The sequence below is a fragment of the Temnothorax americanus genome, unplaced genomic scaffold, assembly GCF_048541705.1.
Source record: "Temnothorax americanus isolate GAGA-0224 unplaced genomic scaffold, ASM4854170v1 Scaffold2, whole genome shotgun sequence".
NCBI lineage: Eukaryota > Metazoa > Arthropoda > Insecta > Hymenoptera > Formicidae > Temnothorax > Temnothorax americanus.
The window spans coordinates 1,231,707-1,247,204 of NW_027509338.1; the positions used below are offsets into that span (position 1 = coordinate 1,231,707).

A 15,498-nucleotide genomic window follows, 5' to 3' on the forward strand; every position below is an offset into this window, starting at 1 on the left:
GAAAGAGAGAGAAAAATCAATGAAATAAATTTTTGAAATCCGCATCATTAAATCTGTCCCTTTTTTTTTAATACACTACTATTTAAAAATTAATTATTTCAAGTACAATAATTTAAAAGGTCAATTTCAAAGATTGTTATAACATACGTATGTTGATATAATATTTGCTATGAGTGAAATATTTTATACACACTTATTATCTCTGATACACAGAGACATATATAATTTAGGAAATAATGACACAGCGATAGACTCTTAAAGCTTCGCTTTAACAAGCACCTTTCTTTGAATTGTGTGCACTGATGAGAAGTGCGTACTCAAAGTATCGATTGACTTGAACGCGTGAATGAAGCCCCCAAGCTCTCGTATAATATACGGTAAATAATTTTAAGGTTTCGCTGTATAAATCGCATAATCGGCAATTCTTTATCTTCTTAAATAATAACATGATAAAATTGATAAAAATATTGACAAAATTAATATAAATCACAAAATTATTGTTGTTTTAATATATATACAATTTTTATTGCGTTATTACATAAAAAAGTTACTTTAAAATAATTTATTATTTGCAGTATAATGTATAATTTAATTATACATAAGAAAAAAAAGAAAAAAAAATATTTTAAGGCTCCTGCGGGTAGTCACCGCGGCCATATTGGATTCTTACTATTGAGGCGAGGAAAACACCCAATTTTGTTGTGCATGCCATTTTCAAATAAAAAGACATTTCAATAAAACATCACTATAGATCGTTTCAGAACACTTCCAAAATTGGCCGAAAACTACCCTTTTCTCTCGACAATAAACAAACAGTCATAAAACGAAACCTAAACATACGGGAAAAACAGCCGTTTAACGACTATCGAAAGGAGGTGAAAACGTTCCTTCCGCATGCAAATCTTACTTTTCGGCCAATCTTACGACTTTCACGAATACGTTAAACGTTAGAGCACAAGCACAGAGCAAATAATAAAGAAATAGCACGCACAACAAAATAGGTTGTCAACATGTCACGATGCAGAATTCTCCATTGGAGAGAGTGAGAGGAGAGAGTGGCGTCGCCACCGTCAACGCAGAGTTCTCGGCTCAGGGACTAGGAGCCTTAAACCAAAAATGGAAAACCAAGGGCCAATAATAAAGCCAATAGTAGATGTCAAATTAATATTTATTAAAAGATATAATACTGTTCCTAGCACATATAAAATAGAAATATATTTATATAAATATCTGTAGAGAAAATTACAAACATTTTTAACGTTTATCTCTGAACTCTTTTGTTTTACTAATTAAGCAATATTTTTATAATTACGAAAAAAATATTGAAAAATAAGAAAACACATACATATGATGTCTACGTATTCACCATAGAGTAACTCCGGTATATGCGCCGCAGCCAAGGGAAACTTAATTTATCAAGTACCATTTACTAATGTTTAAGGCAAATAAATTATACCAATGAAAACTTTATACTGTCTGCGACTATAAAAAAAATAGAAATATAAAATATATTTATTCTTTGTATTTTTAAAATTACCTCGAAAAAAAAAACAGTGGTACTATTATACCTAAAAAAAATCTAAGTAATAACAAGTGGTAGACGTAATCTTTGTATTTCGAAAAATCTTGAAAAAACCTAAGCAGTAGTATCTTTACCTCGAAAAAAACCGAAGTAACAAGTGGTAGACGTAATCTTTGTATGTATTTCGAAAAATCTCGAAAAAACCTAAGCAGTAGTATTTTTACCTCGAAAAAACCGAAGTAACAAGTGGTAGACGTAATCTTTGTATCTCGAAAAATCTCGAAAAAACTAAACAGTAGTATTTTTATTTCCAAATATGTTGTTACCTTGAAAAAAAAAACAGTGGTAGACGTGGTAGTATTATACCTCAAAAAAATCTAAGTAACAAGTGGTAGACGTAATCTTTGTATCTTGAAAAATCTCGAAAAAACCTAAACAGTAGTATTTTTATTTCCAAAAAATTATTACTCAAGTGATACACATCACAAAATTACGTTACCTTATGAAAAATGAGTCGCGCTTCAAGTGATCTATTATTTTATTACAATTACAAAAAAGAAATGATACCTCTTTTTAAATTACAGCGCCAATTACAGAGAACATACACTGAGAAAAAAAAAGTGTCAATCCCAAGAAATATTTAGTCCGATACGTTTAGCTAAACATTTTAGTTAGTTAACTAAACATTAGTTGAATTAATTAATTCTTGATTAAAAAAACGAAATAAATTGTTGAAACAATTAATATTTACTTAACTAACTAAAATGTTTAGTTGAACGTATCGAACTAAATATTTCTTGGAATTAACAATTTTTTTCTCAGTGTATTTTTTGAGATACAAAGATTACCTCTACCACTTGTTACTTAGGTTTTTTTGAGGTACAATATTACCACTGCTTTTCTTCGATTAGAATAAAAGATTGAATCATGAAGAATTACACAGAGGTAACAGTACAAAATACAAATAATTTATTAAAATATTTAAATCCAATAAGGAAATACAAGGTATTTAAATACAAAGTTTATATATGTATTTTAAAAGATTTAATCGCATCGCAAAGAATTACAGAGGTAACAGTACACAAAAAATAAAAATATTTTATTAAATAACATAAATTTTTCTTGTCAAAAAACTTGGCGCTGCTAGCTAGACCTCAAAATTAGGTCAGCCTGGTGTGTGTGTGTGTGTGTGTGTGTTTGTGCGTGCGTGCGTGCGTGCGTGCGTGCGTGCGTGCGTGCGTGCGTGCGTGCGTGCGTGCGTGCGTGCGTGCGTGCGTGCGTGCGTGCGTGCGTGCGTGCGTGCGTGCGTGCGTGCGTGCGTGCGTGCGTGCGTGCGTGCGTGCGTGCGTGCGTGCGTGCGTGCGTGCGTGCGTGCGTGCGTGCGTGCGTGCGTGCGTGCGTGCGTGCGTGCGTGGGTGCGTGCGTGCGTGCGTGCGTGCGTGCGTGCGTGCGTGCGTGCGTGCGTGCGTGCGTGCGTGCGTGCGTGCGTGCGTGCGTGCGTGCGTGCGTGCGTGCGTGCGTGCGTGCGTGCGTGCGTGCGTGCGTGCGTGCGTGCGTGCGTGCGTGCGTGCGTGCGTGCGTGCGTGCGTGCGTGCGTGCGTGCGTGCGTGCGTGCGTGCGTGCGTGCGTGCGTGCGTGCGTGCGTGCGTGCGTGCGTGCGTGCGTGCGTGTGTGTGTGTGCTTATGATTAAGTATAGGATATGTTAGGATAAAGTTTATCTTTTTAAAGCGATTAGAATTAAAAGTATAGAATAAGTATAGAATAAGTAATATTTACATTTGTAAAAGGTCTCTCTCTCTTTCGAATAATGCGGCTTATGATTAAGTATAGGATAAAAGGTCTCTCTCTCTTTCTCTCTCTAGCAGCGCCAAGTTTTTTGACAAGAAAAATTTATGTTATTTAATAAAATATTTTTATTTTTTGTACTGTTACCTCTGTAATTCTTTGCGATGCGATTAAATCTTTTAAAATACATATATAAACTTTGTATTTAAATACCTTGTATTTCCTTGTTGGATTTAAATATTTTAATAAAATATTTGTATTTTGTACTGTTACCTCTGTGTAATTCTTCATGATTCAATCTTTTATTCTAATCGAAGAAAAGCAGTGGTAATATTGTACCTCAAAAAAACCTAAGTAACAAGTGGTAGAGGTAATCTTTGTATCTCGAAAAATACACTGAGAAAAAAAATTGTTAATTCCAAGAAATATTTAGTTCGATACGTTCAACTAAACATTTTAGTTAGTTAAGTAAATATTAATTGTTTCAACAATTTATTTCGTTTTTTAATCAAGAATTAATTAATTCAACTAATGTTTAGTTAACTAACTAAAATGTTTAGCTAAACGTATCGGACTAAATATTTCTTGGGATTGACACTTTTTTTTCTCAGTGTATGTTCTCTGTAATTGGCGCTGTAATTTAAAAAGAGATATAATTTCTTTTTTTGTAATTGTAAAATAATAGATCACTTGAAGCGCGACTCATTTTTGATAAGGTAACGTAATTTTGTGATGTGTATCACTTGAGTAATAATTTTTTGGAAATAAAAATACTACTGTTTAGGTTTTTTTGAGATTTTTCAAGATACAAAGATTACGTCTACCACTTGTTACTTATATTTTTTTGAGGTATAATACTACCACGTCTACCACTGTTTTTTTTTTGAGGTAACAACATATTTGGAAATAAAATTACTACTGTTTAGTTTTTTTCGAGATTTTTCGAGATACAAAGATTACGTCTTCCACTTGTTACTTAGGTTTTTTCGAAGTAAAAATACTACTGCTTAGGTTTTTTCGAGATTTTTCGAAATACATACAAAGATTACGTCTACCACTTGTTACTTCGGTTTTTTCGAGGTAAAGATACTACTGCTTAGGTTTTTTCAAGATTTTTCGAAATACAAAGATTACGTCTACCACTTGTTACTTAGATTTTTTTTAGGTATAATTTTTCCGTTTGGGTTTTTTTTATTTTTCGCCGTTTTCCAAAATATTTCCCAAAAAATTGATTTTTTAATAAAGGGAAAAAATTTTAAAAAGACCTTTAATAATTTTAAGACGTACTTTTTGCGACCGGGGTGCGGGGTGTTAATTAAAAAAGGTAACATAATTTTAAAATTTAAAAATGTAGTAATTAGGGGGGGGGGGGGCTCCTAAATTCCCTCTTTCCCCCAGGGGGAAAGGGGGACCCGGGGGAAAAATCCAAAAAAAAATTTTTTTTTAAAAATTTTTTTAAAAATTTTTAAAACCGCTTATGGCAAACAGAAAAAGTATTTACTTTTTAAACCCCCTTGGTTTTGGGGAAAAAGCGTTTATTAACCCCATAAAATTTTTTAAATCTCTTTAAAATTTATAAAAAAAAATAATATTTATATTTTGGCAAGTAAAATTTACCCCTTTCGAAGACCCCCCCAAGAAAAAAAAGGAAGAACCTTCCCGATTTTTTAATTACAACTTTTTAAAATTTGTTTAAAAAAATTTAAAACCTTTCCCCGTTTTCTGGATAAAAGGGAAAAAAAGTTTCCCCTTTTTAAAATGCAAATTGTGAAAGAAAACCCAAGGAATTTTTTTGAACCCCCAAAAACAACAAAATCTGACAATAAAAACCGTTTAAATGGCATCCACCTTTAAAAAAAAAAAAAGAAAGAAAAGGAAAAAAAAGTGAAAACGAAATGGGAAAAAAAAAATTTCCCCCCCTTTAAAAAAAGGGGAAAAAACCGCCCCCAAAAACAAAGGGGGTCCGGGGGCCTTTTCCTTTTAACAAAAAAATAAACCCCCCGTTCGGGAAAAATTAAACCCCCCCTTTTACGAAATCTCAAGGTGAAAAAATTTTTTCCTTTAGATCCCCAAATTTTTCTTCCCAACAACCCGGAAAATACGAAGCCCCCCAAACGATTTAAAACAACCCCCCAAATAAATAAGTATTTAGGTATTATGCCTGGGAAGGCACAAAAACAAAAACCAAATCCCTTTTTTCTTCAATAGGGGGAAAAACCCCAACCCCTTTTTCCTTTCCTGCTTTAACGTATAAAATTCAAAAACCTTTCTCACGTTCTTTAGAATTTTCCCTTTTCCCTTAAACAATATAAAAGGGGGGAAAAAAAAACCCCTTTAAGTAAAATTTTCTACCCCCAAACCCAACCCGAAAAACAAGCCCCTCAAACCCGCTTTAAATGCATCCTTTACCTAAAAAAAATAATATTATAAATTTTTTTCTAATTTTCCCCATAAAAGCCAAATTCCCCTTTTCCCTTTTTTTTTAAAAAAATTAAAAAAACCCCTCCAACTTTCCACTTCCTAGCCTTTTTCCCCAAAAAAATATCAACAAACCATTCCCCGTTTTCCTTTTTAAACCCCTTCCTTCTCAAAACCAACTTTAAAAACATTTAAAAATCTTAATTCAAAGGGCTTTAAAAACCAAAAACCCCCAAAAAAAGGGCCCCCAAAAAAGTACCCAGCAAAGGCCTTACCCAAAAAAAAATGTAAAAAAATTTTCTCGGCCCCCACCCAAAAAACACCTTTTTTTTTATAAAAAAAAAAACCCCCCCCCCAAAGCTTTGTACCTTACCTACCAAAATTTTTCCCCCCTTTTTTAAAGCAAAAAAAACACCTCGAAAGGGGGGAAAAAAACCCCCATGAACCCCCCCACTCAAAAAGGTAGAAAAATTTTTCCCACTTAATTGCGGGCACCCACCCCCCCGTCAAATTAAACCCCGTTTCCTCCCCCTTTTATCCATTTAAAAGGGGGAAGACAAAAAAACCCCCATCCCATTTGCAAAACAAGTTTGGCAAAACCCCCCCCCTTAAAAACAAAATCTTTTTAAAAAAAAAGCAATTAAATTTTAAACCCGGGACTATTTTTTGGTTTTCCTAGGGTTTGGGTTTACCCTTTCCCCTTTTTGGGTTAAAAAGGGTTTTGCTCCCCCGGGGATCCTCTCTTTTCCATGGGAAGAAGAAGGAAAAACGGGTGACAGGAACGTCTAAACAAGAAATTTTATCACACTACCCCACCGCCGGTGAAAAAAGGGGCTTGTTTGAAATGTTGTTATAAGAAAGGGGGGGGGCCCGGTAAAAATAAATTTTTGCATTTTTGGGGGCGAACTCCCGGGCCCCCGGGGGGAAAATTTGGGAAAACCCCCCCCTAAGGGGAAAACGATAAGCTACTTAAAATTTTTTCCTTTAGGGCCTCCTCTTCCCAAAAGGGGGAAAAAAACAAAGGGGGTTCCGTTTTACTTGGCGGGAAACCCCCCCTTTTTTGAAAAAAAACTTTTAAAAGAAAAAATTTTTTTCCATAAAACCAAAGGGGGGGGGTTATAACCCGGTGAAAACTCTTAAAAATAAAAAATGTTTTTTAAAAAAAACTAAAAGCTTAAATTTAAAAAAAAGAAACCCCTTTTTTTAACAGCCGATACGCCGCTAGCCTAGCAATCGTGAGCAGTCGCTCGTTTCCTCTCCTTTTAATCCATTGGGTCAAAGGAGAGGAAACGAGCGAAAACGAGCGACTACTCACGATTGCTAGGCTAGCGAAGTATCGGCTGAACGCACCCAATGTAGGGATACGAAATCTTTAGATAAGCACGAAGCAATTCAATTCAGTATATCGCCGGCACGATTACGGTGTTACTGCCGTTTCGCGTACGCGCGTATGCGCGCGTTGTCGCACCTTACCTCGCGACGCGTAATAAAGAGTCACACGATCGGTCTCGCTCCGCGCGTACTACCGTGTCTCTCGATCGATCGAGATAGGTTAACTGATCAGATGATGAACTGACTGACAGGATAGCGCTCTAAACGAACGCACTGTCTGCACTGCACTGCACTGCGACACTAACGCCGCTAGCCGCCAGTGTCGAAAAAGTGAAAGTGACGTTCTCTGTTTGTTACATGTATGTTATAAAGAAAAGCGGTTGACGGAGACGACGTATCTTAAAAATAAATTTTCGCATTTGGACTTTGCGTCGCAATATCTCCGCTCGTAGGGCACGTAGCGGAATATTATGAGAGAAACCCCCGCCCCCCTAATTGGACCCCAAGCTATCGATCAAGCCTACTTAGAACTTGATCCGTTCACTCGTTATCGAGATCTCAACATCTCGGGTACTCGCAACCCGTCGCGTCGCGTAAAAGAGTCACGGTCGGTCTCGCTCCGCGTGTACTTGGCGCGAGACACTACCGTGTCTCTTGATAAACAAAACTTTTAGAAACTCTTGAATTTTTGCCATATATCCCAAAGGGGTGGGTTATATGACATTCATGGGTGAAATACGTCTTATAACAAATTACAAATAATGTTTATAAATAAGGCAATAAAATGTCATAATAAGTTATAAAATGTGTATAAGAGATTTATTAAGATCAATGTAAGAATGATAAACGAATTACACAAAACTGAAAAATTTTTTAAAGAAAATAGAAGAGCGATAGAGATGCATTAAAGATTATTGTTATACGATATAAAAAAAGAAAGAAAAAAACACATAAGAAAGTTTGAGTTTTACAAAGTGTCTGTACTATGGCATAAATCCCGCATACTAACGCCATATATTCTAAACAGGAGAAATATACAAGATATTAAGTTAAACAAAAAATAGAAGAGCTATGCACTTGTATTGTATTTTGCTGTATTCCATCTCATTTACTATCCCTTTTACATTCCCTATACAGTAATCATTTTACGCAAGTCGTAACACAAGATCACGCTTCTTACTACAGTGAGAAATCGATTCAACTCACGACAATATTAATATTTTGTTAATATTGACAGTAAAGAACTGAAATTACAACACAATACTAATGTGGCATAAAGGCACATAACATAACAGAATAATTGTGAGCAAGTATCTTCATTCCTTCTATTTTTTCTGACATCTGCGGCGTAAAATCCCACGCGGCGTAAATACCAGAGTTACCCTATATATAAAAAATTTTAAAACTTATATAAAAAAATTTAAAAACAAAAACTTATAATAAATAAATTTAATTAAAAAAATTAAAAACAAAACATAATTTAAATAAAAATTAGAAACAAAAAATTAAACAAAATAATTGTTTAAAAAAAAAAAAACTCCCGACTGCTGCCTAACTAGGTTAAATTAAATGCAAAAAAAAATAAAAATTAAAAAAATTAAATAACTGCAATTTAAAAAAAATAAAAACAATTTAAAATTGTTAAAAACAAAAACTTATATAAAAAAATTTAAAAACAATAACTTATATACAAAAATTTAACCAAAAACAGGTTTAATTATTTGGTAATAAAAATGTATATATATAATACACATAATAATAAATATAAAATACAAAATTAAAAACTTCTAAAAATTTAAAATAATATTAATTATAAAATATTTATATATTATATATTTATATATTATATATTATATATATTTTTATATAATAATTACTATATTATTAATACAATTGACACACTATTAAAAAATATTATCTAATAACAAATATGATTGAAAATATATACAAATACTTGATTACTTACTACAATTTATTCTTCTTATTATTATATTAGGCATTACAGATATAATTATTAATTGCATATTTTAAAAGAGCAGTCGGGAGACGCCACGCCAAATTTTATACTTAATATTTCAACATATATTTTTGCTTCTCTTTTTTTGTACGCAGTTAAACAACTTAAATACAGAATTTTCTTTGACATCTAAAACGTGATTGAGAAACACTTGGCGTGGCGTCTCCCGACTGCTCTTTTAAAATATGCAATTAATAATTATATCTGTAATGCCTAATATAATAATTTGCAATTTTGAGAAGATCTGACGTCTAGTTTTTGAGATATTAAATCTCAAAGTTAGACAATTTTTTTTCTTAACATAGTAGGTTTTATGGGAAATTGTACCGAAAACATACATTTTTCGAGAATTTTACTCACTGTCTGTAAAGAAACAAGTTCAAAAAAACTGAAAATAACATTATTTCATTCTTCTAGCACTTGTTAAGTATAAGACAAAACAACGTTGACGTGTAATACATTTATCTGTTTACATTTATCAGTAGATAAATTGATACATAATCGAATGAAAAGTTACATTATAAAACCAATATTTATACAAGCGTCTAGAATATATCCATAAAAATTGTTTTTCTTAAAATAAAATTTAAGCCTTATATTGACTCATATGGTACTAGCCGAATTACCTTCAATGATTAAAATTTTTCAAAAAAATTTTTTTAAATTTATTTAATATATTTTTTATCTCATTGTGTTTGATACAGATTATAGCGATCTAACAAAAAGTTGCACAAAAAATCGAACAGAAAATAAAGAAAATTACCGGAAATTTAACTCGAAACTGAATCAAATTATTAATCAGAGAAACTAATTTCTATCGGATTTTCATACCACTTACTGTTTATCAGCACAAGGCAGATTTGATTTTCTTTCATATAACTTTTTTTAAATGATGATCCAATAAGCTTATTAGCAGTTTCCAGGTACGATGCCCATATAGCCTGCATAAAACATCTGTTATATGAATTCTTTTTATAAATAATTTTGGATAAAATTTTTAATTCTGAGTATTAAAATATAAGAAAAGAAATTGTAAAAAACCTAATGACATAATTTATTTTTCGTATAAAATAAAGAAATCATGAAAAAGGAGAAATGTTGGAACATGCGGTTAGTGAGCATACACTACTTCTGTGTGGATCCACATATAATATTATGTACCAAACTGCCAACTCCCCACGAAATATGGACCTGAAAAGTGTTACATCCCCAGGAATGTCCCAAATCCAGAGATTCAGATAAATTATTGGAAAGCAAAAGATAAACTAGCTAGAAAATGGGGGTACGGAAAGACGCAAGCAGATAAGCACCAAAAAGAAACTTTAAAAATTAATATCTCTGGGTTACACTTGTGGTTGAGAAATCTTCGGAAAGACATTTTAAAACTAAGAAGACAATCTCGTTTATGAAAATAATTTAAGTGTTACAAGAAATACAAAAAATACAAGAAATTGCAAAATTCAATTGTTACAAAGTAATTAAAATGTTTAATTATTTTTTTCACCAAAAAATACATTTTTTTAATTTTCAAACTAATGCTACATTATTCTTTATTTTATTCTAAAACTATACATGTTTTTTATTTTATAGAGAAACGATAGATTCTATTTTCTATATATTTTTAATGACAGAGGCACCGCGCCGTACTCGTGTCTCTGGCTTGACCAAGTAGCACGGCACATTGATTTCTTCTTAAATTTCTTGTAAGAAGAATGTATAGTGTATGAATGACATATAATGTTGAATATAATCAATATGCCGTGTGTGTGTGTGTGTGTGTGTGTGTGTGTGTGTGTGTGTGTGTGTGTGTGTGTGTGTGTGTGTGTGTGTGTGTGTGTGTGTGTGTGTGTGTGTGTGTGTGTGTGTGTGTGTGTGTGTGTGTGTGTGCGTGCGCGTGCGTGCGTGCGTGCGTGTGTGTGTGTATGTGTGTGTGTGTGTGCGTGTGCGTGCGTGTGTGGGTGGGTGTGTGTGTGTGTGTGTGTGTGTGTGTGTGTGTGTGTGTGTGTGTGTGTGTGTGTGTGCGCGCGCCGCGCGCGCGTGCGTGTGTGGCATTTTAAATGCCCCAGCAAATATCTCGAAAAATATGGAAGATATGGAAAAACATATATTTTAGACAAAGATATTTAATAAGTTGTAGGATATCAAAGAGGACACAAATAATGGTAAAACCAATTTTCGAAAATACAGATAAATTATATAATCGCATTATATGCTTTGCAACGATCACAAGAAGGGATAAACTTCCGAAAACGGCCCCCCTCCGATTTCGATGAAACTTTGTAGAAAGCTTCGTTTTGGGTCAAAATGAAAACCCTTAAAAGGAATTTTGGCGACTCCTATGATAAAGCCATTTTTTTAGATAAAATGATAAAAAATATAGGAAAATCTTCATAATTCTACAGGATGTTATAAATTGAATATATACTGTTTGTATTTAAATAATCAAGGTCAGAAGCTAGTATGTATATACATATATAAACAAGCTTGTAAAGCGCGCCACGAACCCATGTGACATCTCGTTTCGCGTGAAAAGTGTATGCGTGGGGGCAGTAGGTTCCGCCCCCCTGCGGGGAGCTCCACATCTTTTAAACTAGACACATAGTGTGCCTTACAAAGTACATGCGTGAACTATTTCGGGACTACCGCACCTCCCCCGAAAGCACGGGGGGGGGTGTGCGTGAACCTCGGTTCGCGTGGAAAGTGTATGCGTGAACTATTTCGGGACTACCGCACCTCCCCCGAAAGCACGGGGGGGGGTGTGCGTGAACCTCGGTTCGCGTGGAAAGTGTATGCGTGAACTATTTCGGGACTACCGCACCTCCCCCGAAAGCACGGGGGGGGTGTGCGTGAACCTCGGTTCGCGTGGAAAGTGTATGCGTGAACTAGTCCGGTTCTACCTCTCCTCTGCCGAAAGCACGGGGGGGGGGTGTGCGTGAACCTCGGTTCGCGTGGAAAGTGTATGCGTGAACTATTTCGGGACTACCGCATTTCCCCCGAAAGCACGGGGAGGGTGTGCGTGAACCTCGGTTCGCGTGGAAAGTGTAATATATTACAAAGCATATTATTTATGTATTCTGCTGTAAGTATATAATAAAAACATTAAATCATTAAATACAAACAGTATATATTCAATTTATAACATCCTGTAGAATTACGAAGATTTTCCTATATTTTTTATCATTTTATCTAAAAAAATGGTTTTATCATAAGAGTCGCCAAAATTCCTTTTAAGGGCTTTCATTTTAACCCAAAACGAAGCTTTTCACAAAGTTTTATCGAAATCGGAGGAGGGGCCGTTTTCGGAAGTCTACCCATAATTTTTACAGTGTATATGCTAAATCAGTCTAGTAATTAGTTTAAATAATATTATTAAGATAGTTTACAGAAAACGAATGCACTTTATGAAGTCGACATACGGGGTTAATCGGATCATCTTTTTCGGGGTGATTTAGATCATAAAATTTTTCGACATTTTATAGCTATTACAACAAAAGTGTTCTTTTTTTATTCCTAGATAGTTTGCACGTACAATCATAAATCAACTATACATTAACGTTTTTTACAACCTAGCTTACCAGATAATTTTTACAAAGTAACTTTGTAAAAAAATTGTAGATGTAAAAATTTAAAAAGTAAACGTAACTTAAAAACTAAATTGATAATTATATACTAATAATTTGAATAATTTTTGTTTACTAGTTTAGGACATATCAATTTAGTTTTTAAATACGTTTACTTTTTAAATTTGTCCGTCGTATGTATAGACGGACACATGCGGATATCTCTTTTTTCATTCATTAACTAATTGATCGCTTGAAACAAAACTCTTGCAGGTTAGGACATTGTTCAAAAATAACGGAATAATTATCAGGTGTATGAAATTGCTCAAGATCAAAAAATAACTTTTGCAAGTTTTTGCACTGTGCTAGTAATTCCAACTGGTGATCAATGAGGACAGCACATAAAATATAAACTTCTTGCAAGTTTTGATAAGAGGAAAGTAATCTAAATATACTTTCATTAACTAGGTCAAAAAATTCTCTGTAACAAAAATTATATAATTAGTACTTTAATTGCAAAGAGGAAATTTGTGTAATTTTTTCAAGATGCACGCAAGAGATGCAAACAAATTTTAATAAAGAATACAATAACATGTATTTTAAAAGAAAATGTAGCGCACATACTTACTCCGCAAAAATAAGCTCCACTATTCGTAAATTCTTACAGTTAGCGAGAGGACTAATACCATGAGGTGTAAAATCATGTGGATACAGTGAATGTATTACTTCCAAGTCACGACACGAATTTCCCAACTCTAGTACAACTTCTTCGTTTATAAACACATCGAACTCACGCATCCGTTGATTTTTTTGCAGTATTTTGCACAGCTGTTGAGCGTTTATACACTAACCTACATAGGTTAGATGACGCGCTTTAAAAATATTTAACTGTTTAAAGCGCGTCACTAACCTACATCTCGCTTCGCGGGGCAAAGCGACACTTTTTTCTGTCAGATTCGGGCGTTCTGTACAAAAACGCGTCGATTAAGCCTAAGTTCAACGAAATCGGTGAGAAAGCCACTATTCTGCACATTTACCAAATAATTTATTAATTTGTCTGTTATAAATTACGTTTAAACACAAAATATAAAATATTTTAGTGCATAAACTCATTTTAAGTGAGAAAGTTGAAATTATAGACAGACTGCCATTCTTTTTAAAAAGATATTTTAATATGTTAAGCACATTTCCCACTTGTCTGTGGGCATTATGCATAATGACCGGTCAGTTTGATTAATTTGAACATTTTTGCTTTTATTATTCAAATGTCCCGAAAGAAGCGGGCATTATGCATAATGCCCGGCCATTATGCATAATGACCGGATTAATCAAATTGCCCGTAACATATATTATAATCTAAATTTATTTTGTTTTTATTCACATGGCTAGTACCAGAGAGAAACCTGAGAGAGGCCATCCCGGCATTTTTCGTCAATTTGGCTGTGTCGCATTTTCCGACGCGCCGCCTGAAAAAATGCGCATCAACTACGTCGTTTCGCTCGGTAACCGCACATGGTTTGCGTCCGTGCTAATGGTTCGTGTCCGAACTAGCCAGTTAGACTTGGCCGGCTCCGGCGCTCGCCGCTCGGCAAGCTTCGAGCGAGGAGAGAAGGACAGACATACGATTTACTGTCTCGGTTGTCTCCGTTTATGACGTAGCTGCTTCGCCGGCTATGCGACGTTGCCACGCATTTCGGGTATCGCGTACGGTGTCTCGCCGAGTGCCGAATCTCGAGTTGGCAAATCGACGAGATGCGCTACGTTACACATTTATAAATATGTATAAATTATATATATATATATATATATATATATATATACATATATATATATATTATATATGTATGTATGTGTATATATATATATATATATATATATATATATATATATATATATAATATATATAATTTATAAATAAATAAAAATTGTAAATAAAACAAAATAAATATTTATTAACATAAAAATTATTTGTTAACGTAATACTATTTTTATTAATTAAAGAAGGAAAGGATTTTTAGGAGTCAGAAGAACAGCTACGCATTAATAAAATATATTACCTATATGTATATTAATATTGTTATTTTATTTCAAAGTAAATTAAAAGAAGTACGTATAATATAAAAGTTATTTCTCACAATAATAAATTTGAATTTTCGTGATTTTTTTCTCTTCTCCAGCTTCGCCTCTGCCTCTACCTCTTCCTCTACCTCCACCTCTTCCTCTGCCACTGCCACTGCCACTGCCACTGCCACTGCCTCTGCCTCTGCCTCTGCCTCTCCCTCGCATAGCGTTATATACCGCCCGCACCAACGAGCTTAACGTTTCAAGCTGTAACAAAAAATAAATATTTTAAGTAAAATGACATTTTCGCGTGTATATATATATATATATATATATATATATATATATATATACATATACACGTAAATAAATTTCATTATTAACACTTTGTCGAACGCCGTCGCGTATGCGTCACATGTGATATGTGCGACTGTCGTTGCAAAGTGTTAACATTATTAATAATGATAAGAAATTATCCCATTACTTTAACACTTACGTTTAATACGATTGGCTGACAATGAGTCGCTGTCGGAGTCGTTGCCGTCGTCGACATCGTCGCCATAGCCATGGGCGCCGTTACGACCGCCGGGGTCGTCATTGACGTCGTGGTTCTAGAGGCACCTCTATTAAGCTGGACCCCCCACCAGCGCAAATCAAGTTCGCACTAGGTCAAAAATTTAGTGCTATTTAGGTGCTAATTAAGTGTCCTAGTCCGAATTTTGGTGCTCGAACCGTTTAGCAGGAAATCGCGTAAAAAATGGGGTGTCTAGCTCTTGCCATAAAGCTGGACCCCCCCCCCCAT

General features: G+C 34.2%; 1 long non-coding RNA gene across 1 annotated transcript; it reads right to left on the reverse strand.

The window, feature by feature from the left end:
- Positions 1–14,729: 14,729 nt before the first annotated feature.
- Positions 14,730–15,278, reverse strand: LOC143896923 (uncharacterized). Its single transcript, XR_013256794.1, has 2 exons — positions 15,193–15,278; positions 14,730–14,963 (listed from the first exon to the last, which is right to left on the reverse strand). It is a non-coding gene; the product is annotated as an uncharacterized LOC143896923 (long non-coding RNA).
- Between the last annotated feature and the right edge of the window lie 220 nt (positions 15,279–15,498).